We start from the raw sequence: 17,092 nt of genomic DNA on the forward strand, positions 1-17,092 counted from the left end.
TCTCATAAATGGTAGTAACGTTGTGTCAACAGCAGCTGGATCGCCTTTCACCATCATTGGATAGTTTGGTCCAAGGAAGAGCGAGTTTGTTCCAAGACTATCAGTACTGGACCAGGGAGAAGGTGTTTGTGCTAGCACACTAGTATCCGTCCTGAATACCATGCAACGGGTGTTGGAATAGGTCAGGAGAGGGCGACCATGGGAGACAACACCTGCTTCCTCAGTAGTAACAGTCTGAGTGCACTGTATACCGACAAGAAGAGGTGATCCATCGGAATTAGTTGCCAGGCGCCACTGAGTATATAAGTTCTGCTCCTCCTCATGCTCGTGATCATCACCATCGTCATCTCCCCCTTGCTTATAAATTTTTTCAAGTATAGGTGGTGGAATGTTCACAGGACCTTGGAAACACAAGAAGGTTAATTAATAAATGGAAACTTGCTAACCCGCATGCATGTGGATGAAACAATTATAATTACGGTGGAAGACAAACATACCGAAACTACGAGGATCCCATGCACAAACAGTGCCACAAGTGGTGGCAGCAAACACAAGATCCTCGTATTCAATTGCATCACAGTACACATCCTTGTATAGAAACTGATTTTTGAGCAATATCCATCCAGTCGAACCACGAAGGACGACAACAAGCTTGTCGAAGATAGCAACAACTTGATAGTTCTTGTAATTCCAAGAGTGGCTGGGAACTCGACAAATTGCTATCTTCAGTAGACGACAGTCACCATGATCATATTTGAACGTACGTAGATCATCTGTGTGCTCAACCTCAGGGCACTCGGAGATTTTTGGAAGTGGAATCCGCTGACGAGTGTACACATTCACAAGTTCCCACTCGCAATTGTACCCAATATAAACAACCCAATCTCCATTTGTGCCAGCCCAGGACTTACCCTTAAGCGATGGCATCTTGACATCAGACGTATCATTATCAAGCGGCATCAACTTGCACAAGGCGAGGCCTCCGTCGTCCGTGCCCATGCGAACAGGCTTATAGCAAAGAACATAAGGGAGATCAAACCGCTCCTAGACCCTTGGGTTCCCTGTAATGATGCTATTAGTTGAGTCGAGAATGGGCTTGAACGAACCAGCAATGCTAGTCGAGGTGATGACGTCGCACATATCAATGAGTTCCCCCACCACGTCATCTTTCAGATCTGGGCAAGAATAACGGGGTCGTTTCCGGCTTGTTCCCTCCATGGAGAAGATGATCGAACAATGGCAGAAGGAAGGGTGAAGGCAAATGGAGGAGGGAGTAAGAGCGTGCGACAACAATTCCAAATCGAGAGGGAAAGGCGAAGAGTCGGTGGACGGTTGCCAGTTTGCCACGGTAAACGAAGAGGCGCCCCGGCCTACACGTCCTTTCGGAAATTCTACAAAAGGACTCGCCGTCGTCTCACTGACATGTTGGAACGGGACCACATGTCAACGAAACATCGTGTGTAATTTCTCGTGCCAAATGTGATTTGGCCGCGTTGGCCCGAGGTGCCGCATTATTTCTCGACTTTATTTTTTTAATGGCGTGCCGTTCAGTTTTGAAGCACGACTAACTGGTACTGTTTGCAGAGAAAATATAAACTACTCTACCACTACTCGACCTCTAGTACTAGTAGTATAAAAAAGATATATAGGCTGGAGCTTCAGAGCTTTCTTACTAAGGGCTGCCCACTTGCTTCTCACACTATCACCCTCTCTCCAGATCTAAAAAAAGACGGCCTGTCTCTCCCTCCTCACCGGTGGTCACAGATCCGCCGGGGAAGAAAAGGACGTGGAGTGTTGATGCACTCGTCGTCGGCGAGCGAGGTCATGCACTGACGACAAGGCCGTCCTCTCAGACCTAGCGCCCGCGCGGGATGGCCTCCGTCCCCAAGCTCGCTGTCGTAGTGCGTGTGGAGGACGATGACCACAAGCGAAGCCACTTCCCGCCGACCCTCAGGTATGCTACCTCTTTTCGAACCATACCCTTGTTCTATTGCCCCATCTGCCATGTCACTGCATGTGGATCTTTTTCCACTCCACCATCTTCCCAATTTGCTATCCTCTGCTCTGCTGGTCACGCAGATGGAAACCTTAATTTGCACTATTAAAGGAAACCCTACTTCATGCAGACTAATCCATGTCTGGGTTGAATAAGGAAAGGAAGGGAGACTGTACTGTCCAAGAGAGTAGGCATCAAACCCGCATCTAGGTTGAGAAGGGGAAAATCAATAGCTAAGGAACGAGTCCTGTGTCTCTTTGTTGAAGAAGGGTAGAAAGGCATGACAACGCAATAGAGAATGACCAGGTCAATCGGTTTTTTGTCCTCACATAGGAAAAAAGGTGGCTAAACATAACAAAAATGGGACGTAACCCACATATGCTGCCTGGATATTTGTTGCTCTGGGCAACCATACCTCCCTCACCACTCTATGCGTCCGTGGAGGTACATCGTACTGGTGCGCCCACTGTCCGAATGGGCCTCGCATGCTCTTAGTCTAACTTTTTTGCTGTTAGTATAACGCCAGCAGTCAAGTCAAGCAATGCTACTGCTAAAGTGATGCCACATTTAACTAATGCCGCACTCAGTCTAATGCCACCGATAAATTTAAGCAATGTCATTTAATGTCACTGGATTATTTCAGGGTTAGTTGTTGATTGTGGATGTATTAAAGATTTTTCAACTAAGGCATTCTAATGATGTGGCACAGCCAGTATACCAACGATGAAACTTGTTACTACCTTCAGATTTTTGCACTGTTAATGCTTATAGATTACATACCTCACTTTCATGAGATAAGTTAAATTTTTTGTACAGTGTCACCAAAATGCCAAGGCGCTGATGTCATTTTATTTTGGTTAAACTGCACAAAAAATTATGAAGACAAGAGGAAAGGTTAAGAGTGGGCACCTCCTCCTCCGGCTGTTTTCTTGATTCGTTCGATCAAGTTTTTATGTTTGATCAATTATCAAGATTGGGATAGAAATTTTTAAGGTCCCCCCGAGTTCGAAATGATATTTACGTTGGAGGTACATGGTTTGCAATTTTTTATACTGTCATTAGTTAATAATGCTAGTTACCTTCAGACTTTTGTATTTGGTTTAATGCTCATGCACAGCTAGTATACCAATGCTGAAACGTGTTACCTTTACATTTTGTATTGTTAATTCGTATAGAAATCTTCCAGTGCCAGAGTTTATTGAAATATGTTCAGTAAAACCATTGTACTGTACCCTGTAATAAAATAACTACTCTACTGTTGCACTAGCCACTGGATTAGTGTATATTTGTAGTATTCGAAATTTCGAATGGTGTTGCATTAGCGTATGGACATAAATAAAGGGTGGCAAGCTTTCCCAGATATGTGCTCAAGAAAACTACTACCTGTTTTTCTAAATACTAGTAGACGTTTGGGTACTTTAAACTGAACCGCAAAAACCTCTTATATTAAGGAACAGAGGGTGTAGAGTTCACTCAAATTATCCCGGTAAAGCTAGTCACACCTTTGTTAAAATTAATGTTCATTATGTTATCGGAGGAGGTCTGTAAGTTTGTCTCTAATGCCTGTCGACTACATACCTGACATCATGATGTAATGTTAAGTCATTTCCTTTTGTACAGTGTCACTGAATTGTCAAGGCGGTGATGGCATTTTATTTTAGTTAAACTGCACAAAATATGCTTAAAAGAAGAGGAAAGGTCAGGAATCGATCATTCTTTCAGAAAGAACTATATATGCCTTTCTGACATCAACCTCTGTTGCCTTATTTATTCCTTAAAAAAGGTGGTTAGAAACAGTCTTGCTACCTTTTCCCATTAAGAAATTGGAATGCTTCTATTTGTGAGTCTATGCTTCAACTAGTGCCACTTTTATTCTAATCACACTTTCAATATCTATGCAAACAGGGATGCTCGAGTTTAGTGGAACTGCACACAAAAAGTCCAACTGGTTCAACATTAGGAGCATGTTTTCTCCCAAACCTTTATAGCCAATTGGTGGCACTATGAGCTGCTCATTAAGAAGGTACATGGTTTGCTACTATCTTTCTACTCTTTTTGTACTGTCATTAGATAGTAATACTAGTGGTTTGCATGTGAATTTATTGGCAGGGTGGTCCTACATTGGCGGTGTAGGACATGATTCAATGACTGGATGCTCAATTTCGGTTGTATCGATTTCACCTCTTCCATCACTGTGAACATGGATATCCTTGGTCAGATGAAGAATAGGCGCTATATTTCTGCTCTGAACAAGGAAATCAATCCAGTATGAAATTGTCCAGGGCAAAACATGACTGTATCAAATTGTCCAGTGCAAAACATGACAGATCTAAGCGGAAGAGACAGGTTTAAACCAAAAATACAAGGTGGGGTATATGTTTACTAGCTGCTTGATATTTGTGCAGACAGAGATGTCTGCCCGTTGCTATTTAGCAAACACACAAAGTGACCGCAATTTTGGTTGAACTGCACAAGAGAATAGTATAGTCACTGCATGCAGTGCCATTTGAAAATAGACACAGAAAGATTGGATAGTCACTTCATGGACTGCACAAAAGTAGTACTATACTATTTATTGGCCAACACTAGGTGCTTCATTGCTTTGGTCTGATTATACAATGGGCATCATTTTGCCTAAATTAAAGTTTGTATTCCGAAAATAGTCTCGCCGTGTGATCAAGAGAAGACCAAATTATATTGCAGTGGATGTTCCTCCATCATGTGTGGTTCATTCCCATGGTTCCAGCTGTTGGTGAAACCACTTACGTTTGCAAGAGGAATTGTAGACTTCACAAAAAAAATTGTCATTCAGTCTGTACTGAATGTTGGCCAAGAGAAGCATCCATGTTAGTAGGAAGAACATATGTTTTTCTAGATCTTTGCTTTTGGAGCTACATATTTGTATATGATCTGTGAATCATTGAGATGCATTAACATGTTGATCTTATGTATGGGAATCGTACTAGTTGGTTTTAGTTGTGGCTGATCTTTGCTTTTGGAGCTACATATTTGTATATGATCTATGAATCATTGAGATGCATTAACAGTTCCTTATATCTGTTCGCTCAGTGTTTACAAGTTACCGATCGATCACTAGCTAGCCTACTAATGCGCTCCTGGCTGTTTTAGTTGCCACGCAAGATCCGAAGTGGCAGTTTTTGAATAGCAATGCCTACCTCTGAAGAAACTGACAAGCTGCTCTGAAGAAAAGGCCATGCGAATATGAAGAAACTGCTAGCAAAAACGTTCGCAAATGCCTTATCTCCCAGCTAAAGTTCATCAATTAATGCCCTCGGTTGCGACTCGTTGCATGCTGCTCCGCGTACTGGCTGCGAGAGATTTTGAGTGCCCGCATGCAGCCGGCCGTAATTAAGGCAGCTAACTGAGGCGAAAAAAGATGCGCTTTAATTGTTGCGGGCCTTTTAAATCTCTGGAATCATTATTGACAAGGAGGGAGATGATTCGAGTGCACTCGTTTGACCGTAAGGCCGGCGTGCGACCCAGCACGGACGGGATGGGACGACACAGTCAGAATTTCAGTTTCTCTAGTTTTCCACGGCAAGCTGGCGCGCTAAGCCATGCCTGCTTCATTATGCATTGAATTCCGATGACCGTCGCGCTACCTTCCGCTTATAAGTACTGTTTCTCGGCCTTCTATGGTGGCACCGTGACCCAACTCGCCCTATCCTCATAAGCCCCCACCGGCCCGACGTTGCTCGCCACTTATCCTCGCTCTCGCCACGTCTACCATGCCCCCGCCCGTCCGCGATAGGCGTGGCCGGAGGCGGTCACCGTCGGAACTAGTGTTCGGTTTTTCATCGGAAAGAAGACGGAGGGAGAGGCATTCTATCGGTCTTTAGATGGCAATGCAGAGATCGAGGACTTGTTGGAGCGCGACCGCCTGGCGGAGGAGCAGGAGTTGTTGGAGCGCGACCGCTTGGCGGATGAGTAGCGTATCAACGATTTGCGCCGCGAGCGGGACATGGAGCAGCAGCGCACCGATGCTTTGAGTCGCGAGCAGAGTGCCCGCACGTGGGCCGACTACGTGGAGGCCGGCGCCCGACAAATAGCCCTGGAGGCTGTCGGGCACGCACGCGTTCGCAACGCCGATTTTTACTACCAGCTCGTCAAGTGGGTTTCCCGCTTAGAAGCCGAAGCTTCGGTGGACCACGCCGGCATGGAAAGGGCCAACGTGCGCGAGCAACGTGCCCTATCGCACCTCTGGCAAGTCCGAGGCGAGGAGGAGGACGCCAGTGCCGGCGTTTAGCGTGTACTGCAGATGGCGGCCGACATCGTCTAGTTAGCTAAGAGTAAGTTAGTACTTGTACGCTACTAGAGTATTAGTGGAAGTAGATAGTTAACTTGGCTATGATGGTTGTCAACGTGGAAGTTCAGTACTCTATATGTGGATCAGACCTATTACTTTGCTCTGAATGTTGAACTTTCTGTTTGAACGTATGGAATGGGCTGTTATTTTTTTTAAATGGGTTGTATTTGTCCTCCACGGGTTTAGAGGCTGAGTTGTGGGCCTACCAAGTTGACGCGTACACAACCAGGAGATGATTGTACGTGGAGAGGATGACACCAGGGACCCGCCAAGGTCATGGCAGTACGCAAGCAAAGTGCCTCCTTATTTCAATCCAATAAAAAAATGGCTCCTCGTAATGGATTTCTGACATCTGGGCCCCATGCCATTGTCAACGTAGTCAATAAACGAGAGAGTTGCACAACGAGCAGTTGACATCAGGGACCCAGCAGCTCGCCCAATTATTTTTGTTTTGGGTTAATTTGATAAATGCCACTCCAAATCTGGTGTTTCTAAGAAATGCCATTGCAATTTCCAAACTTTGAAAAATGCCATTTCATGCCATCCCCAGTGGCATTTTTCAAAGTCTGGAGTGGCGTTATTCAAAGTTTGCAAATTGCAGTGCACTACAAGAAATATGGCAACTTATGACCTTCTGTCAGTGACCCTGGAAGAATTGGTCATAAATTTATGACCATTTTAGACCAATTGGTCAAAAGCTGTCTGGGGGGCTCCAAACCCTAAACCATAACGACCATTTTGGTCAGAAAGGTCATAATTTCATTAGAGGAATGGTCGTAAAGCTAGTAGCACTGTCCACTGCCTCATGCCTAGCTGATAACGACCAATATAAATGGTCACTACCCTTTATTTTGAATGCATTAGGATGATTAGGCTGCCACCTCAGCAACCTCGCTTATGTGTCATTGTCTAGGTGTCATTTTTGCTTAAATGTTAATATTCAACAGACAGGCGGGGCACACACTAACAGGCGGGACCCATTTGACTGGCGCCCGAGCGCTTAATTTGCCCAAAAAAGATGCGCGGGGCGGGACTCGAACCCACGACCTCGTGCTTGATTCGCTCGCTCGCTACCACTGGGCTAGAGAGGGATAGTTGCTCATGTATGGGAATTTGCCTATACATTATATAAAACTACGGCTCTCTCGTATCATTGACAAGTGGGACCTTCCGACCAGGTGGCATCGAACAGAGCAACACTTAGCGTTTTTCTAGGTCTTCCGACCAGGTGGCGACAGGCGTTTTTCTAGGTCTTCCGACCAGGTGGTGGCGGGCGACGGCGGAGGCGAGCGGGCATGGGGGAGGGGGCGTGGGCCGGCAACGGAAGCAACCGGCAGGGGCGGGGGCGGCGACCAGCGGTGGTGTTGCCGGGGCCGCTCGCCTCGACCACAACAGGAATGGTGACCTCGCCGCTTGCCTCTCCCATGACATGAACGGCGACCTCGCCGCTTGCCTCGCCCACGCATGGGGGACTCGCCGCCGCCGAGCATGGGGGAGTCACCGCCGCCGCAAGCAGACCTCGCCCACGTATGCACCCCTCTCCTTCCCCCCTCTCCTCTCCCCCACGCCTCAGATTTGCCTGTGTTCTGCCTGCTGATGAACACTAGCCTGTGTTGCGCCTGCTGCTGAGGGGCAGGGGAGAAAGAGATAGATAATTTGAGTTTTATTATCTTACTAGCTGAGGGGCAGGGGATGAACACACCTCCCAGTATGCACCCCTCTCCTCTCATGTTGATCTTGTTACAACACTAGCTCAGGGGCAGGGGAGAACTTTGTTTGAATCCTAGGAAATGTTTGTGTGGAGAACTGGTAGGACTTAATTTGTCTGATATGATCATAGGTATGTAGAGAACTTTGGACTGTCCAGAACTTTGAACTTTGCTCCTAACTGAATTTGTCTGATCTGAATTTTTGAGCATTGGGCAATGTAACTAGTTTTGTGGATGTCATAATGTGTGTGTGTGTGGTTGTATGAATAATCAATCTGCACCTCTGAAGTTCCAGCCTAAGGTTTATGTATATTTGATGTAAACTTGGAAAATATGAAGGGAGTTGATGCAGATTTGATGTTACACCTCTGAAATTTCAGCCTCAAATCTGTTAAAGAACATCAATATTGATGTAGACTTGATGGAAACTAGGAAAAATCTCATTGATGTAGATTTGATGCAATCTTGGAAATGTCATTCATGTAAATTTGCAGTGCTGTTATTGTTGGTGGTTTAACCACAATAGTTCTTTGTGGCAGCATATGTTGTTATTGTTGGTGGTTTAACCACAGTAGTTCTTTGTAAATCACCTTTGTTTTTTGTGAACCAGCAGGTTTTTGTTAGCTTTTCTTTTCTCCCATGTGAAATCTGTAATTCCTATGAACTACTTTTTATTGCTCCCATGTGAAATCACTAAACCATGTGAACTGGACTAAAGTAGTGAGAAATTGGAAATAGCTGAATGTTGTGGTTAGGAAGTTAGCATATAAAGTTGGGTGCCATTACTGCCATCCATTTTCATTAATTAATCTTGATGCACTTAGATTGATTTGCTAAGTTGCAACAATTTGTTGTCTTTGGCAGATGTACAGAAGCTGGATTAGAAAAGGAGTTAGAAAGTTTTCGAAAGAACATATGAAAGGAGTTGATGATTTCATGGCATTTGTTCGAGCAAATTTTGCCAACGATGCTCACATTCTTTGCCCATGCTGCGAATGCCTCAACCGTTCAAGAATGGCTCAAGGAAGAGTGGAAGATCATCTGCTTCTTAATGGGTTGTCCAGCACATATGATAGGTGGATATATCATGAGGAACCTTTAGACAGACAACCTCAACATTTTGAAGCTGATACAGAGGCCCCTCATATGATGGGTGGTGGTGATGCTGGCATTGATTTCATGGAAAAGGTTTTGCGAGATAATGCTGGTTTGGAGGAAGAGGATGGGCATGAAGATGATAGGATTCCTGACCTATTAAAGGATTTGTACAATGCTGAAGATCGTGCTGATGGACAAAAGTCGTTGTTTGCTGAGGTGTTAGAGGAGGCGAAGCGCGCAGCTCATGAAGGGGGTAAATTTTCAAGATTTACCTTCACCATGAAGTTACTCCACATCAAGTCTTTCTACCAGATTAGCAATGCTGCATTCAACGCAATACTCCGCCTTTTGAGCTTGCAATTCCCTGATAGTTGTGTTCCCAGATCTTATGATGAAGCATTGAGCATAATCCGCAGGCTGGGGTTAGGTTATGTGTCAATACATGTGTGCCCAAATAACTGCGTCTTGTTTCAGAAGGATTAAGCAAAGCATGACAACTGTCCAAAATGCAATGCCTCTAGGTGGAAAGATGCTGATGGGAAGAAGTCAATACCGGAGAAGGTACTGAGGCACTTTCCGTTGATACCACGGCTGCAGCGGATGTTCATCTCGAAAAAATAATCGCGTGAGGTACAGTGGCACCAGCTGAAGCGGCAACCTGTGGACAATGAGCTGAGCCATCCAGCGGACGGAGAGGCATGGAAAGAGTTTGACCGTATACATTTAGATTTTGCTGCAGATCCAAGGAACATAAAACTTGGCATTGCCACATATGGGTTTAATCCGTTTGGGAACATGAGTACGTCTTATAGCATGTGGCCAGTTTTTGGGGCCGTACAACCTGCCACCATGGGCATGCATGGATCAGTCCAGCTTCGTGATGTCATTGCTTATCCCGGGTCCAGAGTCTCCAGGAAAGGATTTTGATGTCTTTGTGGAGCCCCTCGTAGAAGAACTGCTCCAGCTCTGGACTGGTGTACCTACATACGATGCCTTGAGTCCGGAAGAAAAGTTCAATCTACGTGCTACAATCATATGGTCCATCCATGATTTCCCGGCTCTGCACACTCTGTTTGGGAGGATCACAGCGGGTTATAAGGCCTGTGTCCATTGTGACAAAGACCCTTGCTCAAAGAGAATAAGGAGCAAGATCTGCTATATTGGGCACCGCCGCTTTCTTCCTCGAAACCATCGCTGGCGAAGAAGCAAAGATTTTAATGGTAAGAATGAAACCCGTGACAAGCCAGCTGAATTCACTAAAGAAGAGCTGGAGCAGCAACTTGAAAAGGTGAAAGATGTGAGACCAGGAAAGCTTGCGAAGAAAAGAAAGCGTGAGGAAGGTCAATGTTGGGACTGGAGGTCTTGTTTGTGGGACCTGCCATACTGGGCTGATCTGAAATTAAGGCATAATCTCGATGTAATGCACATTGAGAAAAACATATGCGAGAATCTGCTAGGGACGTTTCTGAACATTGAAGGGAAGACAAAGGACACGGTTAGTTCTAGGCTTGATTTGGACGACATGGGCATAAGAGAAGATTTGCATCTACAACACAATGAAGATGAAGATTCATTTGAAATGCCACGAGCATGGTATACAAGGAGTAAAGAACAAAAGCATGCATTCTGTGAATTCCTAAGAGCGGTGAAATTTCCAGATGGTTATGCTGCTAACCTAGCAAAGTGTGTTACTTCTGATGGATTCAAGCTTTCAGTACTGAAAACCCATGATTGTCACATCCTCCTCCAAAGGATTTTACCGGCGGGCCTCCGAGGAATCATGGACAAGGATATATATGAAGCGGTTGTTGAGCTGGGAAATTTCTTTCGAGAACTGTGCTGCAAAACACTCAAGTTAACTGTCTTGGAAATACTTGAAAAAGAAATCCCAATTATTCTTTGCAAGCTCGAGAATATTTTCCCTCTAGCTTTCTTCACCGTGATGGTCCATTTGGCGGTGCACTTACCAAAAAGGCAATGCTTAGAGGCCCTGTGCAATACGGTTGGATGTACCCAATCGAAAGAAGGATGCTTACTTGTAAGCGTTATGTGTGAAACACGGCAAGACCTGAAGGTTCTATTGCTGAAGCATATGCGGTTGACGAGTGCTTGACTTTTTGCTCTAGATACTTTGGTGATGTGGAAACAAGATGGAACCAGCCAGGCAGAAATAGAGAGCGGTCTGATTCGCAAAGTGGTGATGTCTCTGTTTTCAACCATGGTGTGAACTTTCTTGGAGCCTCACAATACTTGGAGGCTGGTGGTGAGTATGACAAGATGGTTTGGTATGTGCTCAGCAATTGCGCCGAGGTTCTACCATATATCGAGTACGTTATATCTTGTGCACTCATTATATTTTTTTTGCTTGGCTTGGCACCAGCCTAATGTTTTAATTCACATGTTTTGTTTGCATTGCAGGAAATGCAAGGAAGAGTTAAATCAGGAAGAAAGCAAGATCAATGTTGATAAAAGGGTTGCCGAGGGGTTTGCTAATTGGTTTAAGAATCATGTGATATCTTTAGCCACATGTTTGATGTTTTCTGTGTTATTCACAAATTGTTAAATACCATTGTTTGCTAAATGGTTTATTTGTGCAGATTGGAAAGTTGCATGAGGAGAAGAAGGTCAGTGATGATCTATTTCCTTTGGCATGCTTACCGGATAAGCGAGTGAGAGTGTATTCAGCATGCATTGCTGACGGTGTCCGGTACCACACCGTTGACCGCGAGGAAAAAAGGAAGACACAGAATAGTGGAATCGTCACTGAGGGGTCACATGATCGTGAGATCATTGACTTCTATGGTCAGTTGAGAAGCATCGTAGAGTTGCAGTACAACTCTAGTGGAGGCATCCATCGCTCAGTTGTCTTATTTCACTGTGACTGGTTTGAGCTTGGTAGCAAGAAGAAGAGAGACTCTTTTGTCAAATATGATGGCCACTTCAAAAGCATCAACACTGCAAGGTGCTGGTATAAGAGTGGCCCCTTTATTCTAACAACACAAGCAACAATGGTGTTTTATCTGCCAGACACTCTTTTGCACGGAAAATGGTGAGTTGTGCAAAACTTTGAGCACAGACACTTGTGGAGTGTGACTGAAACTGAAGTGGAGAAGGGCCCCGGTGATGGTGGACTAACATACCAAGATGATGACTCTACGGAAGTTCCGTTGCAAGCTGATGATGACTCTATGGAAGTTCCGGTGCAAAGCAGAGTGCGAAGGGACCGGGAACTTGTGATCGTTGATGCTGCAACAGTTGAAGGCATCAAGAAAAGAAGAAAGGTGGTAGCGGATGGACATGAGAGCGAGGATGAGGAAAACAGGACTGATCATACTATACTGCAATATTGTAGTGATGATGAGGAAAACAGGAGTGGGCATAGAGTTCCTTGTTTTCGTATCGATGACGATGAGTAGCGAATGGACATGAAGGTAAATTTGGTCTCCTTGGTGATCCTTGTTTTGATTGGTAGTTTTTGTTGATGTGATCCTGATGTATTTTTTGTACTACAATTCTCTCCAGTTACCAAAATGCATGTGATAGAGAGGCAGGTGATGGTTGAAGATACAAAATGAAGAGGCAAAATGAAGTTTTGGTGTTCCTGATCCCGATCTACATGTTTTGAAGATACAAGATGATGGTTGATGTGATCCTGATCTACAAGTTTTGGTGATCATGAAGTTTTGGTGATAATTAAGATCATGAAGTAGTGGTGAACTGTTTTCAGAGCTGTTTTTCTTAGTTTTGGTGAACATGCTCTAGTAGTTTTGGTTAGAATTATTGTTGTCAAAATGTTGTCAAATGATTGCAAAACTATTTTGTCTTGTAATGTTGTCTTGTAATGCAAAATGTTGCCAGAAGATGTTGTTTTTGTGATCATTTAGTAGTTTTGGTGATCTATTTTGTTCAAGTTTCAGAACTATTTAGTTCAAAAATTTTTTGAACTGAAGATGTTTTGGTCAGAGCTGTTTTGGACAGAAGATGTAACTGAATTTTGCATCATTTCACTGTGAGCAAAAATATATGCGCAAGCAGGGACTCGAACCCACGACCGTGCGCTCGTTTCACTGTGTTTCTACCACTGGGCTAGGAAGAGGCTACTGGTCTTCTACTCTATGCCATATCTTTTCAAATCATTAAACAAGGCAAGTATTTAACACAGACCTCACTGACAAGTGGGCCACTCGACCCACTCGCTGACAAGTGGGCCATTTTGCTACTCCACCCACTTGACCCACTCCCCAGAAAATATTGGCGCGCGGCCAAAAAATATGCGCGAGCGGGGGCTCGAACCCACGACCGTGCACTTATTTCACTTGGCTTCTACCACTGGGCTAGGAAGAGGTTGTTGGTTTTGTACTCTATGCCCACCCTTTTCAATATATCAAACCACTCGCTGACAATTGGGCCCGCTCCTCCTCCTCTCCACTCTTTTCCCCACTCCCCCTCTCCACTCGACCCGCTCCTCCTCTCCACTCGACCCGATCCTCCTCTCCGCTGCCGCCGGCTCCTTCCTCTCCCACCGCCGCTGTCTCCTTCCTCTCTCTCCGTCGCCAACTCTCCGAAGGTATGGATATGCTTGCTCTTCCTCTTCGTATCTAATGTTATGATTAGATTAGGGTTCTTGCCGCCACCTAGATTGGATTAGAGTTTGATTAGGATTGGATTAGGGTGTTTGTTAATACAAATTTTGTGCTATCTTAGGTGACGGCGACAGCCTCCCCTTCTCCTTCCCGGCGCCTCTGCTCGTTTGCTGGTCCGACGCCTCCCGCGCGGCTTCCCCTGCACCACCGGCGACCACTTCTACTCGGACTCCGTCGTAGGTAAGCCATCCACTTCATATCCTCTCTGCTTTCTCTTCTGCTCCACCGTGTGGTTTGAGAATCTAGGGTTTGTTATGCATATTAGGCATATTGTTCTAGGGTTTGAGAATTTTTCTAGTTGTTCTTGGTGGATTTAGGCATATTGTTCTTGGTGGATTTAGTATGCTCTGTTGGTGGATTTAGTGTGGTAGATTGTTGTTGTTGATTACTATGCTGTTGCTGGTGGTAGTCACCTGACAACAATTAACTGGTAGACTGCTGACAGTGTGGAGACGAAGGATAGTGTAATTACCTGAATTCTGTGGTAGACAGTGTGGTAGACTACTGTTGCTGTTAAATTCTATGGTGAACATGCTGTTGTTGTTGCCAGACTGCTGACAATAATTAACTGAACATGCTGTTGCTGTTGCCAGACTGCTGTTAGATTACTATGATGTTACTGTTGTTATTCTTGTTGTGGTTACCTGATGATGAGTAATAGCAGAGGAGAGGAGTATTGTTGTTGTTATCTGATTTGGCATGACTAGTAGAGTAAGTAACTGATGAGGAGTGTTGCTGTTGTTATTCTTGTTGTGGTTACCTGATGATGAGTAATAGCAGAGTGTTGTTGATGTTTTTGCCATCAGAAATGTCCTTGTTTTGGCCATCTGCTGTTGATGTCTGTGTGGTTGATTTCTGTGGTGGTCACCTGTTGATGGTGGTGTTGCTCAAGTCTGTTGATGTTTTTGCCACTTCTACTCATTTCCCCTTTGCCAAGATATAGTAGGAGCAAATTGAGGCCATTGCCATTTATAGTAGTATTCCAAATTGAGGCCCTGGCAAACACATGTAGTAATTATTCTACTGTTTTGAAGTGCTTGTTTCCTATTTATGTCCAGTCTTGTTTATGGTAACTTGTTGTTTAATTACAATGCTGCTTTTCAGATAAGTGAGATGGCTGGCTTGGAAGGTTTTGAGTTCTTCGAGATCGTAATTGAGAAATCTTGCAGTAGGCAGGTATATTTATCATAAATCATCTCTTTAATTATCATCAATGTGCTGTCTAGTGCTTGATTGGCACAATTAACCACTGGTTGACCCTCGCTGCAGAGGCTGCCTGACAAGTTTGCGAAGATGCTCGCGGGCCGTGAGCCCCACAAAGTGAAGCTGCGGGAGGCCGGCAGCGGGCTTCACAGGCTGTGGGACGTGTTGGTGGTGTTCGATGGTGAAGGCCACATGTACCTAGGGCCCGGCTGGGAGCAGTTCGCCCGCGCCCATGAGCTACAGCTCGGGCACTTCCTTGTCTTCCGCTACGGCGGCGACGCTATGTTCACCGTGAAGATGTTCGACAACACCATGTGCCGCATGTACTACCAGCACGACGACGATGCCAGTAAGCTCTCTGTCTCTCTTCTTCCTGTCCTTTTGGCTTCCTCTACCTGCACGACGACAACATCATGTTCACACTTTGTTGCATTTGGCCAGGCAATGGGAGCAGCAGCGGGGATCACGAGGAGCAGAGCGGGGATGACGAGGAGCAGCCTATTCTGGCTAATGATGACCCTGCTATGGTGGTGGCGGATGACGACCTTGCTATGGTGGTGGCTGACGACGACCCTGCTATGGTGGTGGCAGACGACGACCCTACTATGGTGGTAGCTGACGACGACCTCGCGATTGTGGTGCCTAATGATGACCTCGCAATGGGGGTGCCTGACAATGACCTCGTGGTGGTGGTGGCGCCTGCAATCCCACAGCTTGGCGACAGGACCATGCCAATTGTGGTAGAGGAGTACATCCGCGTTGGGATTCGCCACTCTGAGCGCATCAGGTTGATGAAGGAGAAGAAGGAGGATTAAAGATGCTAAGTAATGAAGTGGCAATGTTAAGCATGTTAGGTTTAAGCTTGTTAGTGTAATCTCAACATGTCAATGTTAAGTATGTCAGGTTTAATTTTGTGCATGCTCATGGATGTTGTATGACAGTGCCATCTAAACATGTCAATTTCTTAATTATGAATATTCAGTTTGGTAATTGATGGGAATTGAAATGTTTTATGCATGCTCATGGTTGAAAGATAAAATTATGGGTTTTTGTGCATGCTCATGTATGAAACAATATAAGTTTCATTTTTTGAATGCTAAAAACATGAATCAAACCCTAGCCACGGACGGCCGCCGCGACGAAATCGGCCGGTTTTTGAAAACATCGTAAAAAATTCAAAAAAATTGAAAAAAATGGGAGACTTCCGCGTAACATCATCAAATGTGGCCTACCAACTAGAAAAAATACTAAACTTGCAATACCGGTGTTTTCTTGAAAAAGTGTTCTCAAAAACGACCTACCATGAACGAAGACTCATGGCTTTCAAGCCAAACTAGCAATGATATGGCCGCATCCGTTGAATAGTTTTTGATAATATGCCCAAATTTGGCGCATGCCTCCGTCTTGTGATAGCAAACAATGTTGCCAAAGCGAGGTCCCAACTTGTTTAACAAAAAAAAAACAGTTTTTCATTTTTTGAATGCTAAAGACATGCGTTTTTCATGAAGCGGCTACAAGGAGGGTCACCCCAAACGGCGCCATTCCATGTCTATCTCAAAGTAGACCCTGTTTTACAGATGGTCGCCAAAAAGCATGCATTTCTGACCCTCGTAGCTGCTCCCGGCCATTCAGACCACCTTCGGGCGATTCAGCTGGAACGGCTGGAATTTGAACTGCGGGTCCTCCATAGATTGCCCGTTATTTTTGCCAAAAATCTTTTGTACCTTCACAGGTAGGCATTTCATGAAAGAATTGACAACAGATTGGCACGACTCAAACCCTAGCCACGGACGGCCGCCGCGACGAAATCGGCCGGTTTTTGAAAACATCGTAAAAAATTCAAAAAAATGGGAGACCTTCGCGTAACATCATCAAATGTGGCCTACCAACTAGACTAAAATACTAAACTTACAATACCGTGTTTTCTTGAAAAAGTGTTCTCAAAAACAACCTACCATGAACGAAGATTCATGGCTTTCAAGCCAAACTAGCAATGATATGGCCGCATCCGTTGAATATTTTTTGATAATATGCCCAAATTTGGCGCATGCCTACGTCTTGTGATGACAAACAATGTTGCCAAAGCGAGGTTCCAACTTGTTTACCAAAAAAACCG

At 44.9% G+C, this 17,092-nt stretch overlaps 1 pseudogene; it reads left to right on the forward strand.

Moving 5' to 3' along the window:
* Positions 1–8,896: 8,896 nt before the first annotated feature.
* LOC141040908 (uncharacterized) lies at positions 8,897–15,966 on the forward strand (annotated as a pseudogene).
* The last annotated feature ends 1,126 nt before the right edge of the window (positions 15,967–17,092 follow it).

Source organism: Aegilops tauschii, chromosome 2 (genome assembly GCF_002575655.3).
Source record: "Aegilops tauschii subsp. strangulata cultivar AL8/78 chromosome 2, Aet v6.0, whole genome shotgun sequence".
Lineage (NCBI taxonomy): Eukaryota > Viridiplantae > Streptophyta > Magnoliopsida > Poales > Poaceae > Aegilops > Aegilops tauschii.